Below are 14,878 nucleotides of genomic sequence, written 5' to 3' on the forward strand. Positions count from 1 at the left end.
AAGTGTGAATCAGGCGGTATAGCGATACCAGACTTCAAACTATACTACAGAGCAATAGTAACAAAAACAGCATGGTACTGGTACCAAAACAGGCGGGTGGACCAATGGTACAGAATAGAGGACACAGAAACCAATCCACAAAACTACAACTACCTTATATTTGATAAAGGGGCTAAAAGCATGCAATGGAGGAAGGATAGCATCTTCAACAAATGGTGCTGGGAAAACTGGAAATCCATATGCAACAAAATGAAACGGAATCCCTTTCTCTCGCCATGCACAAAAGTTAATTCAAAATGGATCAAGGAGCTTGATATCAAATCAGAGACACGCCGTCTGATAGAAGAAAAAGTTGGCTACGATCTACATACTGTGGGGTCGGGCTCCAAATTCCTCAATAGGACACCCATAGCACAAAAGTTAATAACTAGAATCAACAAATGGGACTTACTCAAACTAAAAAGTTTTTTCTCAGCAAAAGAAACAATAAGAGAGGTAAATAGAGAGCCTACATCCTGGGAACAAATCTTTACTCCTCACACTTCAGATAGAGCCCTAATATCCAGAGTATACAAAGAACTCAAAAAATTAGACAATAAGAGAACAAACAACCCAATCAACAAATGGGCCAAGGACCTGAACAGACACTTCTCAGAGGAGGACATACAATCAATCAACAAGTACATGAAAAAATGCTCACCATCTCTAGCAGTCAGAGAAATGCAAATCAAAACCACCCTAAGATACCATCTCACTCCAGTTAGATTGGCAGCCATTAGTAAGTCAAACAACAACAAGTGCTGGCGAGGATGTGGGGAAAAGGGTACACTTGTACATTGCTGGTGGGACTGCAAATTGGTGCAGCCAATTTGGAAAGTAGTATGGAGATTTCTTGGAAAGCTGGGAATGGAGCCACCATTTGACCCAGCTATTCCCCTTCTAGGTCTATTCCCTAAAGACCTAAAAAGAGCATGCTACAGGGACACTGCTACATCGATGTTCATAGCAGCACAATTCACAATAGCTATACTGTGGAACCAACCTAGATGCCCTTCAATGGATGAATGGATAAAAACAATGTGGCATTTATACACAATGGAGTATTACTCTGCATTAAAAAATGACAAAATCATAGAATTTACAGGGAAATGGATGGCATTAGAGCAGATTATGCTAAGTGAAGCTAGCCAATCCCTAAAAAACAAATGCCAAATGTCTTCTTTGATATAAGGAGAGTAACTAAGAACAGAGTAGGGTCGAAGAGCATGAGAAGAAGATTAACATTAAACAGGGAGGAGAGGTGGGAGGGAAAGGGAGAGAGAAGGGAAATTGCATGGAAATGGAAGGGACCCTCAGAGTTATACAAAAGTACATACAAGAGGAAGTGAGGGGAAGGGGAAAAATAATACAAGGGGGACAAATGAATGTCAGTAGAGGGGGCAGAGAGAGAAGAGGGGAGGGGAGGGGAGGGGAGGGGGGATAGTAGAGGATAGGAAAGGCAGCAGAACACAACAGACACGAGTATGGCAATATGTAAATCAATGGATGTGTAACTGATGTGATTCTGCAATCTGCATATGGGGTAAAAATGGGAGCTCATAACCCACTTGAATCAAATTGTGAAATATGATATATCAAGAACTATGTAATGTTTTGAACAGCCAACAATAAAAAATTTTAAAAAAAAGGAAAAAAAAATAATAAAAAAGAGAGAGAGAGCTGGGCCTGGTGGCGCATTCCTGTAATCCCAGTGGCTCAGGAGGCTTGAGGGAAAGGATTCCAAGTTCAAAGCCAGTCTCAGCAAGTGAGGTGCTAAGCAACTCAGTGGGACTCTGTCTCTAAATAAAATACAAAATAGGGCTGAGATGTAGCTCAGGAGCTGAGTGCCCCTGAGTTCAATCCCCAGTACCAAAAAAAAGAGGGAAAATAGATAGATCAAATTAAAAATTTCTATTCATTTTATTTAATGTAATGCATCCAAACACTATTATTTTATCAAGTAATTAATTTCAAAAGGTTCTTTATATTCATTTATGCATGCTCTGTTTTCACATTTCAGCGTGTTTTCACATTTATAGAACACTTCATTTTGCACTGGCCAGTCATGTCTCAGGAGCTCAATGTGCAGTCATGGCCAGGAGCTACGTATTATATGATGCAGCTTTGGGGTCTGGGCTTGATTATTCTATTTTCCTTTGCTTTGTTTGGTTTTGGCTTTGATGCTTGATATTAATCAATCTCAAGCTTGAAGATGGTGAGTCTTGCTCATCAGATTGGCAGATTAAGATTACATAAATATACATCAAGTCTACATAATAACACAAGTATTTTATGCTTACACTGACTTCAGAAGTTGGTCAGAAGCACAAGCTGAGAATTAAATATTGCCTACCTTTGACCAGACCTGGAAGCTGGCTCATGTGGAGGAGCCCATCGTCACACTAGCTGCTTGCATTGCACTATGAGCTCCTTTCCACTCTGAGCTGGGCTCCCTTTCTCCTTCCCCCACTACAACCCAATTTCTTCCACTTGAGTGTGAAGTTTCCCCTTCTCCAGACTATACTTCCACTAACCCATCTGTGTTAACTTTCCATTGCTGTGATAACATAACCTGAGATAAACAACTCAAAAGGACTGTTGGGGTTTAACACCAGTGAATACCTAGGAAGGCTTTATATTCCTGGCAGTGAGGTAAGAAGAATTTCAAAGAATGTGTTATCATAGGTAAGGAAGAAGGAACCTGGCCACATCCCTCATCTCCAATATTGAGGTGGAGATCAAAGCAGGACCACCTTGGTTGTGAGGTAAAGAAACGCATACTCATAAAACATCTGAAGAAATCCATCTGCACAGTATGCACTCAACCTATCTGTATAAATTTCCCCTGCTTGTAGATATAGCCTGGCCCTCCAAATTGTCCTGACCGAGGAAAGAAGGTCCAAGCCCTCTCCATTGAATCCTCCACGTTCTTTTTTTCTGAGATGGGTAAAAAAATACACTGGGGCTTTTGCAGCCCTGGGTTTGAACAAGGAGGAAAAATTAGTTTGGGCTCATGTTTCAGAAGATTAAGTCTTTGTCTATTGGCCCTGTTACCCCCACGGAGTAGCAGAACATCATAGCAGGTAACACACACCAGAAGAAAACCGTTCACCTCATGGAGGCCAGGAACAAAGAGAGAGAGAGGAGCAGCTGGGGAACCAGCATCCTCTTCGAGGGCATGCTCCCAATGGCTTCACATTCTTTAACTGGGCCCCATTTCTTCAAGGTTCCACCAGCCCCAATAGCTCCACAGTCTGGTGAACAAGCCTTTTAGTGTATGGGCTGCTGGGGGACATTTAAGGTCCAACCTATAGCAACTTCTTTGTGTGAGTTCCCAAAACAAAGACCTTCTGTAACTTCAAGTGGCTCATGCAGGCTCCCTAATATCTCTGAACACTCTCCTGGTATGCGGTCTTGCATCCACTGTGGTGAGGTATTCTTTGGCCAAAGAGAGATGATGACTCGGAACACAGAAAATGTGTATATAGACAGGACCGATCCCAGGGGAAAAGCCGTACTCATCTCCTTTTGTTGAGGTGTCCTGAATACTCTCTAGAGCCATCAAAGGTTAGCTAACTGGGTGTTCACTCTTTCTCTCTCTCATATATTCATAAAAGGGGAACTAGGTTAAAGGGAGCATTTAAACTGTTCTTAAAGATAAAACGGTTCATAAAGAGTAGCCTCTGGGGGAAGTGGAAAAAAAGAGGAACACAGCCTCCTCCTTGCCCCTTAACAAGAGTTTCTAGAGAGGGAGGTTATGGGAGGTTATGGGCCAATGGCATGTAAAGCAGTCTCAGTTCTCTATAAAGACAAGCTGGGAAACACCCTCTCCTACCTAATCTTGTGATAGCCTAAGTCACCCAGGAACAACTTTTACCCCAGCGAAAAGCATGGTGCCACCAGGGACTGCCACTTAGTGCCTTACCAATAGTTTTGGTACTAGGACACCCCCCTCCCTTTAACACCCAGAAACCACCTCTGGACTGTGCATTTCCAGATTCCATATCAAGCTCACCAGCTGCTTTCTTCACTTCAAAGGAGTGGCAACAGGTAGGGAGACTGTAACTCCAGTTGCTAACATGACAGATATCTATAGCAACTTTCAGATGTCACTTCATGCCTCCAACCACCCCTGTATATGTGCAAAGTCCAAAGTAACTGTAGATAACCAATCTTCAATGCAAATCCATGAAATGTTTTATTCCTTGAACCTCTTAAGAATACAACAACATAGTAGAAAGAACATTAAGAATGATAGTGGAAAGAACATTAAGGATTCTGATCCTAACTTAACCTTTAGGTGACTCTGGAAAATTACCTATTTCTTGACTCTAAGTTTCTTCATCATAAAGCTGGTAAAGTTTTGCTTGTTCCAACTACTTGACAGCATTTTGTGATAGTCACATGGATAGCACAGACCACATTTCTTTGCAAAGTGTCAAATGCTGTATTAATGTTATTATTGGGCCAATTGCTATTTATTATTCTTTTTTTTTCGTGTCAGACGGGTAATGTGCCGATATCATAACAAGGTTTAGAGGGAGGCACATCTCACACAAAAGCGTGAACACCCAATCATCACTCTTATGAACCAAAGGATCTATTATTCTTAATATCACAGGAGTATGTGACCTTTGTTGCTACATCCACCCCTACAGTTGCCAGTGACACTGTAAAATTCGTGGACATTCAATTAAACTAACTGTATCACAAAAAAATATAGAGAATATATTGATTTTCAGGAACCTATAACTTCTAGGTTGATCTAAAATATGTCAAATAAAAAAACGCATTTTTTCAGACATTTATTTTCCCTTGATGATATCATGCTATATCTAAAATATCAAGGATGATGTCTCAATCTAACCTTGGGTGATTCACTACTCCATTTTCTTGTTTAATCTTCAAAATAACAAGCAGATCTAATGGTATAAATTATGGTTATGGATTAACAGAAAATCATAAGGAAGTAAATCTTCCAGGCAGCAGGAATCGTTTCCAATTATCTAACCCACTCCATTCACCAACAGGCACTGAGAGTCATCTGAAAACCAGAAAAGGTAGAACACCCAGAATGCTTTTTCCTGTAGGTGATTTCTTCAGAATTCATAGACTTATCATACAAAGATTTTTTTTTTTTTTAAATAAACAAATTCCAGACAACCCAATTTCACTGGGCCTCAAGTGTTTTCCCTTCGTGCCTAGGCAAGCTGTAGACTGCAGAACCCACAATAGCTGCATAGGCTTTAAGTCAATCACAAGACAATAAGAACTCCTACTGCTGCCACTGTTGATTCTTCCACTCTGCCACTCCAAAAACTCACATAAATAACTACCACTTGTTGGAATTTTCTTTTTTAAAAATATATATTTTTTTAGATGCTGATGAACTTTATTTTATTCATTTATTTATATGCGGTGCTGAGAATCAAACCCAGTGCCTCACACATGCCAGGTAAATGCTGTACCATTAAGACACAACCCCAGCCCCACTTGTTGGAATTTTTTATGTTCCTGTCATTATAATAGGCATCTTTTATTTATTATCTCTGATACTTAACAAGTGAAAAAGTTAACTGTAAGCATTGCCTGTGAAGAAACAGAAGTTTAGCCAATATAAGCAACACTTTTGAGGCTTCCTGGCTACGATAGAGTCAAAACCTGAGCCCATTGTGAATCCAATATGTGTGGTTCGTTTCACCATGATATAACATAATAATGACCACCTGAGCAAAATCTTCAAGTCAAAGTCTCTCCTATATTAAGTGGTTCCAGATGGGTTACATGGTCCATGTGGTGTTTCTATTTATTTGCTGTTTAAAGAGATCACAGGGCTTGGCAGCTTGAGAGCCCAGGTTTTAGAGAACTGGGCAACTGGGTCTGTAAGTGTATTGACATTGATTAGGAAAGAGGTTAAGGAGTTTGCTGGTGCTTCCTCACAGGCTTCTACCCAGAACTGATCAGGAAGTTACAGGATCAATATCAACAAATAGGGTGTATAAAGGGAACAATCTTTGCTGACCTAATAAGAACTGTCTCCTGCTTTACAGAATGTAACATCAATGGATGATTTTAGACTATATGATATTCACTCAAAAGGGAAAAAAACATATAGTTCAGATGTGTAATGGACAACATCACTGCAATAAAATTAATGTCATGTAAAGACATGAAGTTTACTTATTAGTTTTGGTATTGTCTCTGCTTTATCCAATGTCTAATAATTATAGTGAATATTTATTGAGCATTTATTACATGACAGGCATTTTGCATACTTGTGTTAATTAATCTACATACTGTACTTGTGAGAGCTGTAACCTAATCAATCCACCCTCGTTTGTTTGAATGAACAGACTGGATGGTAACTAAGGCAGGTGGGGAATGGTGGGGGGCAATGAGTCACTGGGGGCATGCCCTGGAAGGGTGCATCTGCCCCATGCTCCCATCCCCACTTCCTCCTGTCATGAGGTGACCAGCTTCCCTCCATCACTCCCTTCTGCCATAATGTTCTGTTTCACCTTGGTTCCAGAGCAATGGCCTCTGTCAACCATAGATTAAACTTCCAAAACCATGATCCAAAATAAACTTTCCATCCTCTAAGTTGTTCTTGTTGGGTATTTTGGTCACAGTGACACAGAGCTGACCAACACAGTACTTATCACATAGGTACTGCTTCATCTACAACATTGCACAGATATGGCTGTGTAATGGTCCAAGACCACCTGGTTTACCAGTGACAGGGGTTTGACCTTAATCTTTGGTCTTTGAGTCCCACTACGGAGACACTCGACCTACCACGAGAGCAGGGCTGTATTGCCAGAAGTTCAGATTTTGGGGAGCAAAGGTGAGTGGAATACAAGTAGCTAATGACCTTGCAGTTTATGTCATTATATGGCCTTGAACAGGAATGACATTTTTCTGATGTCTTAACAGGATTATTCTTGTTGCCATTTTGAAAACAGATTCAAGTGGAACAAGAACTGAAATCAAAGAGTAGTTAGAAAACTATGGCAAATCATCTACTCAAAAGAGGATTGTAGCTTTGACCAGGGTGGTAGCGAGCAGTTCTGAGAAGTCAGACTGAATTTGTTTTGAAAAGACAGTCAACAGGATTTTCTGGAGATTGGATATAGGAAATCATAGAAAGAATGACTTAATACATTTCATGTATGAAATGAAAAGCTATCAGTTTCTAAAATGTGGGAAATGTGAGAGAAATAGTCTAGTTAAGGTTTAGGAAATCCACACTAGGTCACATAAAGTTTGAGGTATCTTTAAAAACTCCAAGTGGACATGAGCCCAACATTCAGGGAAGAGGTGTGATGTGGACATTTAATTTGTGGGTGATCAGCACACATATAACAACGGAGCCCGCATGACAGTCTGAGATCACCCAGGAGTGAATATAGAGAGTAAACAGGAGTGGTCCAGAGACTGAGCCCTGGAAAATTCCAAAATTTATGTGGGTCAGGAAGAAAGAAAATGAGAAGGAACCAGAAAAATGGACGGAAAGAGAACAGCCAGAGAACCAAAAAGAAAAGTCAAGAACTTTGGTATCCTGAGAGGCATGTGAAAGAAGATTTTCAAGTGCTTCAACTGAGAGCAGATTACATTACATAAATGCAATCAGCTACCTTTCAAAATAGTATTCCATTGATTATATCTTACATCCTTTTGAATAAACACCAGATAACTTAGTGGAAATTTTTGTACCAATATGTAACAGAACATAGATTTGGAAGGATTATAGGAAGTTATTTAAAAATTTTTGAAACTTCTTAAGCTAGAACTATCCGTATTTTTCACAGAGTCCATATCCCAAAAAGAAGTGTCAAGCTTCATCAGAGATGGGGAAGCCATTGATTATTACAAAAGAGATGTGAAACTATGACCTAAAGCAACGATTTTGTCACTTTATGGAAATAATGAGGAAATATTGCAGTTAAAGGGGAATCCCTCTATCATTTTTAGAGCTCAATGTTTCTACTTCATTTGAAATTACTCCTGTAAATCCCTACAGCCTATCTTCTATTACAATTATTTCAATAAATCTTCAAGTTGAAGGAAAGAACAAGACTATCAGTTTATCATTAGGAAATCTAGCAGACCATAAGTACTTACAACTTTTTGTTGAATACATGAATGAGTGTCATATTAGCAGGTAGTGAGGAATAAAGTGAAAGAATCAAGAAATACAGAAAGAAGGAGGGAAGGAAGGAAGGAAGGAAGGAAGGAAGGAAGGAAATGAATTTGTTCTATCAGTCCTTAGAATTAACAGTGCTCAGATCTATTTAGGAAACAATTTTCATAGCTTCACTATGGTTAAGGATACTTTCTTTCAGCTCTAAATATCTACCACATTTAACTAAAATATTTTTCACCTTCATTATCTTTTTGCCAGAAGAATTACTAAACACATGCTTGTTCCTTTGATATAAGAAGCATCGAGTGTTCCAAAAATCACAGTTTAAGATATAGCAGAAACCCCATTTAAGTTGCTCAAAGAAAATGGAGTTCATGGTAGTCCTTCATCTGAAAGAATCAATGTAATTTTAGAAAATGATATTCTGCCCGCTATGTGCAAGGCAGTGTTCCAGAGACAGACACAAATAAAGCACAGCTTGATGCTCACAGAGTTCATAGTTTATGAGTAAAAAAGGGCAAGCCAAGCTTCAGAAATACCTTCTATGCAAGTGTGCACAAGTGCTATAAGATGTAAAAGATAAACAAGAGGGTGATTAGGACTGAGAGGATATGAAAAGCTCTATCCATTGAAAATGGACTTCGAATGATTGATTTTGAGGCAAATGAGAGCTAGGAAGTTATTCTAGGCAGAGGGAAGAGTTTGAGTAAGGGCATAGAGAAACATTTCTGATATTGAAGGGACAATCAGCAACTTGGAGAAGAAAATCAGAGGAAGCCAGGCAGGGATAAGCAGCCATCCTCTTACCTAGTCATGGAGATAAGAAAATAGAAAATTATCAATGTACGACTTCAAAAATATATATAATTAACTCATCTATGGAGAACAAGTAAAGCAAGAAAGGATACTATGCTCTGTGGAAACACCCAGAAGAAGTTTCAGGGTTTTGTTATGTTTGTTGTTGTTGTTTTTGTTGTTTGAAATTTACAATTTGGAGATACCTAGAAGGTCCAGGCCTTTAGGAAAACAGGAATTAATCTACTTTTCACTGTTCTTCAGATTCGAGGGCTAAACCAACATAAGAAAAGGGAGGAAGAATCACATGATGAGCTGAAACATATACGGGTAATGACAGAATAAATAATTAGAGGAAGTCTGAAGAGAAATGAAACTTCAAGAGAGAAACCAAAGAAAAAATACATGTATACTGAATGCTTGCTAAATATATTATTACAGTTATTCAAGACATTTCAAGACTGAGTTTTCAAGTTAAGGATAAGCAACAAAAAGAGTATTTTACTATAATACTTTAATATTCAACATTGGAAATTTTCCAAAGCACAGGTTTTGTTTTAAAAGATTTTTATCATTTTAAGAAACTTTTTTGGATTTTATACCAATAAAATGAAATATGGAAGAATGTAGTAAAGGAAATCAAAGATCAGGGATCTAAATTTAAACTCTACTAATTCTTACACTTCCTTTTTGCAAAGTTACTGTAAAGAATGACCCATTTTCTATCTCAGCTGAGATGGAAATCCGTGGGATTTTATTTTAAAATGTACAACTAAATACTCAGCTTATCATTTAAAATAACAAGTAATAAAATAATATCATATAATAAACATGTTTTTTTCTGAGTTGTTTTAAAATTTTATTTTGTTTTTATTTTTTCCATATTTCTATTGGTGCATTATAATAGTTATAATGGTGGGATTCTTTGTAAGTTATTTATATAAGCACACGATATAACAATAAAATTTGGCCAATATCATTCCCCAGTGGAAATAGATTTTTTTATAATTTTTAAAATTTGTTCTAATTAGTTATACATGACAGTAGGACACATTTTGACACAACATCCATAAATGAAGTATAACTTCTCATTCTTTGGTTGTACATAATGTAGAATTACACCAGTCCTATAATCATATAGGGTGATAATGTCCTATTCATTCTACCATCATTCCTACCCCTATATCCACTCCCCTCCCTTCACTCTCCTCTGTCTAATCCAAAGTACCTCTATTATTCCCTAGTCCCACCTCTTATTGTGAATTAGCATCCATATATCAGACAAAACATTTGGACTTTGGTTCTTTGGGATTGGTTTATTTCTCTTAGCATAATATTCTCCAGTTCCATCCATTTAGCAGTGAAAAACCATAATTTCATTCTTATTTAAGGCTGAGTAATATTCCATTGTGTATATATACCACATTTTCTTTATCCATTTATCTGTTTAAGGGCACCTAGTTTTATTCCATAGTTTAGCTATTGTGAATTGTGCTGCTATAAACATTGATGTGGCTGTGTTCCATTATGTATAACATAAATAGTATCAATAACTTGTATTTCTTATATACTGACACATAGAAATCATCAATATTAACATTCTATTACCATATAAATGAAAAATAACATATCACTCCATTTAAAAAAATCTTATTTAAATTTCTAGATGTAATAGAAAAAGATGAAATAAACACAATAAATAGTTAAGAGCTAGTCTTAACTAAATAAACAGAATAGGAAAAATTATAGGTGCTAAAAACTATCCTTGAGGAGGAATTGTTAGTAGTTCAAGAGACTAAGTTTAAGCCAAATGCAATTTTATTTTGTTATTTTTATTATCAACTATTTGATTACTGCTATAATTTGGATTTGGAAATTACTGATATAGTTTGGATCTCCCAAAGATCCATGTGTTAAAGTTTTGATTTCCAGCTCTTCTATTGAAAGATGTTGGAAACTTTAAGAGATGGGACCCAAGGGAAGGTCTGAGGTATTTGTGGGTATACTACCTTCCAAGAGAACTGTGGGATTCTGGTCTCTTTCTCCCCTGCACCCACTTCTTGGCCACCAGGAGAGCAGTTTGATCTATCATATAGTCCTACCATGATGTACCACAAAAGGCCCAAAGCAATAGAACCAACTGATCATGGATTGAAACCTCTAGAAAATAAATATTTGTGAGTAAAAAAATAAACCTTTTATCTTCATAAGTTGATTATCTCAGGTATTTGTCAGGGAGATAAGAAGCTGACTGATACAAACCTGTAGAATTACAATTCATCCACCCGGAGTGAAATGCCAATTGGTAATCTTTGTGTTCTTTTTATATTTTTCATCAGGAAAAAAAAATATGGAAGGAAATTGTTCCTGGGAAGAGAACAAGTAGTGTGTTGCAAAATGATCAGTGACTGAGATCAGCTCCATTCTTCCCTTTAGAAGCCACTTGACCTTGAGCCTGTCACTCAGATCTTCTGTGCTATGTTTTCCTGAACACTCATCTTCACTATTTTATAGGAGTCTTAGTAACTGCTGATAAAATTATTATGACACATGATAATAAGCCTTTGTCCAGAGCATCATGTGAGATATGTGATGGGAATTACAAGATTAAAACGAGTAAAATATGGAAATACACATTATAAATTGCAAACCATTGGCCAGGCATAGTGGTGCACATGGGAAGTTGAGGCAGGATTGCAAGTTCAAGACCAGCCTATCCCAAAAGATAAAAATTTTAAAGGGCTGGCAATGTAACTCAGTATATGATTCCCCAGGTTCAATGCACAGTACTGCAAGATAAATATACAAGTAAATAAATAAATTGCAAAGTATTTATCCAGTTTCTGGTACATAGTTGATATTTATTTTATTAGTGAATAGAAAAAGAAATGTTTCCCCTTGGCTGAATATGGTGCTGCACACCTGTACTCCCAGTGCCTCAGGAGGCTGAGACAGGAGGATCAAGAGTTCAAAGCCAGCCTCAGCAACATTGAGGCACAAAGCAATTCAGTGAGACCCTGACTCTAAATAAAATACAAAATAGAGCTGGGGATGTGGCTCAGTGGTTGAGTACCTATGAGTTCAATCCCCAGTACCAAAAAAAAAAAAAAAAAGAAAAGAAAGAAAAAATACTTTTTATCAGTTCCTCAATAATACTAAACATTTTGAAGAACACACTCAAAACCTAAGTTATAAGTAGATACTATTTTTAAAGTATTATTATCCATAAAATACGTTATTTAATAAATGAAAAGTCACATAGAAATTAGCTTCTATTTAAAAAAAGAAAGTAACTTCGTTATTGCAAGTAACCCATTTGCATGAATAATAATCCATTGCATGATTAATAAAGCACAGATTTCCCAGCCAGGCTTTTGCTTCTACCCACCTCCCCTCAATTTGACTTTCTTATTTGTCTTGCCATTTAGATCATACACTTAGGTTAGGTATGATCTTATCTCCACAGAATGTCCTGCTAATATAATATCAAACCCACTGAGCACAGGATTGTAGTTACTTTTGTTTTTCCTCTCAGAGCTCAGGATGAGATGTGACATTTCCTCACCATCTTTCTCTGCTTCTGGTGGATTATTCTATCCCTGAGAGATAGTCCTTTGGGGGCAGGAGAGGATGAAATTCACTCTCACTCCCCACTTTGAGTTATGCCTGAAGACTTCTTCTCCCTAGGGACATTTTTCAGAAATTCAACCTTGCATCTTTTGTCCAGAGGGATTGGGTAACATGTTCTCTATATTCCTATGCTAGAATAAGACTGTCCCATTAAATAACTAAAGAGAAAGAAAACTTTTGTGACAAAATTAAAAATTATGTGTGAGGCCTTAAAGAAGACATAATTAAAATCTTTCCTCATTGATAAGTTCATTACAGATCACAGATGTTAAGAAAAATTCCTTTTACCAATGGAACATCTAGGTTTATCAAAAGTTACCATTATTATCATCATAGCTTAAGTACAGAATCTGATTAAGTTTTATCACTTTATTAGGCCAAAATTGAATTAGGGTGTTGCTGAGTTTTGATTATTCAAGTTTGCTTATGATTTAATTAGTTTCAAAGTGAATCACTGATGTATTTTCCTCTGGCAATGGCAGGAAGCGATATTAAGCATCTTTTATATTTTACATAATATATTTTTCTATTCTAAGTAAATATATGAAAGTATAATGTCCCCTTAGATGATTAAAATATATGCACATTTATATATTAATGCAAATATAGATATTAATGAATAAAATGAAGCACAGAGCAAAGGATTAGGGTTAGACCAGTAAGGAATTTATGAATGATAAGGGAAACCTTTGCTGGGTGGTAACCTAGGTAAGTAGTTTTAGATGTACACAGTACCTTTATTGTATTTATTTTTATGTGGTACTGAGTATCAAATTCAGTGCCTCACATGTGCCAGGCAAGTGCTCTGCCACTGAGCTACAACCCCAGCACTGGGTAAGTTGATTTTTTTAATCATATCTGCTTCCTCTAGCTTTAAAGACATATGAATCCTTCGTTTGTGCCTTAGAATTACACAAAATAGTGAGATTCACTGTATTATTTTCACTAATGTAACATGACTTAATTTGGTCGATTTCATTACCCAGTTCTTCCCTTTTCCCTCCTGTTTCCTAAATCCCCATCCATACTCTACCTGTCTCCTTCCTATTTCCATGAAGTCCCTTTTTCTCCCTTTGTTCCTCTTTAGCTTTTACATGTAAGAGAGAACTTATGACCCTTGACTTTCAGGGTCTGGCATCTTTTCACTTAACATGATGTTCTCCAGTTCCATTCCTTTTCCTGCAAATGACAGAATTTTATCTTTACAGCTGAAGAAAATTCCACTGGGTATATATACCACATTTTCTTCATCTATTCATGAACACCTGGACTGGTTCCGTAACTTAGCTACTGTAAATTGCATTGCTGTAAACATAGGTATGCACATATCGCTATAGTATTTTGACTTTAGTTCTTTGAGATGAATAATGAAGAGAGGGATAGATAGCTGGGTCATATAGTGGTTCCATTCCTAGTTTTCTGAGGATCTCTATACTGCTTTCAAGAGTGATTGTACTAGTCTGCAATCCCACCAAAAATATATGAGTAGACCTTTTTCTCCACATTCCCACCAGCATTTATTGTTATTTGTGTCCTTGATGACTGCCATTTTAACTGGAATCAGATGGATTGTCAGTGCAGTTTTGATTTGCATTTTCCTAATTGCTAAGGATGCTGATTGTTTTTTTTTTTCATATATTTGTTGACCATCTGCATTTCTTCTTTTGAGAAATTCTATTTAGTTCATTTGTCCTTTTATTGATCACATGCATTTTCTGCACCTTATGAAGAATCACATTCACAGAGTCCTTCCTATATAATTTCTCTCTACTAACAGTACCTCATATGAATTACCCTTCCTTTAAAATTCTATATGAGACTTAGAAAAATTTTTACATGAGGAAATACTCAGTAAATACTGTTGGTACAAGATTAAAGCAGGTTTCTTGTAAAAATCTCCATCTACCAATTCATAGAAAAGTTAATAATCTCCAATCATTCGGTTAGTTAAAAGTGCCAATATCCAAGAAAGGCTGAAATTCAATAGAAATATATTTCTACCAAAAGCAGTGATTATTCATAAATGTGTTTGTTCCAGTTGCATTAGTTATTGCAATTATGCAATAAAAATTAAGTATTTTACAAGATAATTAGCCATGGATGCCAAAAGAAAGAAAAATGATTATTTTGAAAAAAAAAATCCTTTTGGAAAGATTTGTCAAAGGTAATGCAAGAATGTCAGTATGGATGTGACAACTCAAAGTGATTAGGGGAAAATAACCATTAAGAACTCAGATTTAATTCTCAGATTGTTTTACAAATATCTGTAAA

At 36.8% G+C, this 14,878-nt stretch overlaps 1 non-coding gene across 1 annotated transcript; it reads right to left on the minus strand.

The window, feature by feature from the left end:
* Nucleotides 1–4,537: 4,537 nt before the first annotated feature.
* On the minus strand, nucleotides 4,538–4,639 carry LOC114100875 (small nucleolar RNA U13). Its single transcript, XR_003584160.1, has one exon. It is a non-coding gene; the product is annotated as a small nucleolar RNA U13 (small nucleolar RNA).
* Between the last annotated feature and the right edge of the window lie 10,239 nt (nucleotides 4,640–14,878).

The sequence above is a fragment of the Marmota flaviventris genome, chromosome 12 (genome assembly GCF_047511675.1).
Source record: "Marmota flaviventris isolate mMarFla1 chromosome 12, mMarFla1.hap1, whole genome shotgun sequence".
NCBI lineage: Eukaryota > Metazoa > Chordata > Mammalia > Rodentia > Sciuridae > Marmota > Marmota flaviventris.